Source organism: Setaria italica, chromosome II (assembly GCF_000263155.2).
Source record: "Setaria italica strain Yugu1 chromosome II, Setaria_italica_v2.0, whole genome shotgun sequence".
NCBI lineage: Eukaryota > Viridiplantae > Streptophyta > Magnoliopsida > Poales > Poaceae > Setaria > Setaria italica.
Window position 1 is genome coordinate 23,174,805 of NC_028451.1, and position 1,010 is coordinate 23,175,814.

Consider the following 1,010-nt stretch of genomic DNA (forward strand, 5'->3'; position numbering starts at 1 on the left):
AGAGGCATTTCACATTCCCCGAAGATTATAGCGAGAAGGATGTCAAAGCGTGGACACTTAAGAAGATGGCTACTCAATTCCAGACATTCAAGAAGATGCTGGACACCCACTACATCAAGAAGGGCAAAACTCCAGACTTCAACGCGTGGCCCAAGTTGAGGGACCACTGGGATGCATTTGTTGAATACAAGAGGAGTGAAGAAGGTGTGAAAAAGATCACGACCAACGTTGCAAATGCTAGTCAGAAGGGCTACCACCATCATTTGGGGCGAGGTGGGTATGGCTCAGCAATTCCCAAGTGGAGAAAGATGGAACAAGATCTGATCGAACGGGGAATCATACCTGCAACTATTGAATGGCCCGAACGATCAAAGAACTGGTACTACGCTCATGGAGGCTCCCTAAGCCAAGAGGATGGGACGCTGATTTTCAATGACAGAATACGTGAGAAGGCCGAACATCTCATGAAGAACATTGAAGATTCCAAGGCTGGGAGGTTGAGGGTGGACCGAGAAAATGATGAGCTCACATTGGCCCTCGGTAATCCAGAGCACCCAGGACGTTGCCGGGGGTTCGGGGTGGTTCCGTGGAAGTTCGCTTTCCGAGGCGACAGCGCCTCTTACAGAAGCCGGAAGCGAAGAAAGGAACAGATGGAGGAGAACTGGCGGCAGATGCTAGAACAACGAATGATGGATGAAATCAATCGGCGGGTGGCCGACGCAGTTGCGGAGTTGGCGCAATCTGGAGCACTGCCGAATCCTCACACCGCCAGCCCTTCTCAACGCCTCGGGAGCAGTTGTGCTTCTACAGGGGTCCCCGATGCGCAGACGCCCAGGTTACCCGTGGAGGAGCAACGGTTCCCCGTGGATGCCATCACGCAACGGACCTCATGTGAGCTGCATGCACCGGTCGGCAACCTCACTATTAAGTATACTTATACATAATATTTATGCAATCTTGTCAATTGATCCAGCCTCGAGATCGGAGTTCAACTTGTTTACTTCTGCTAT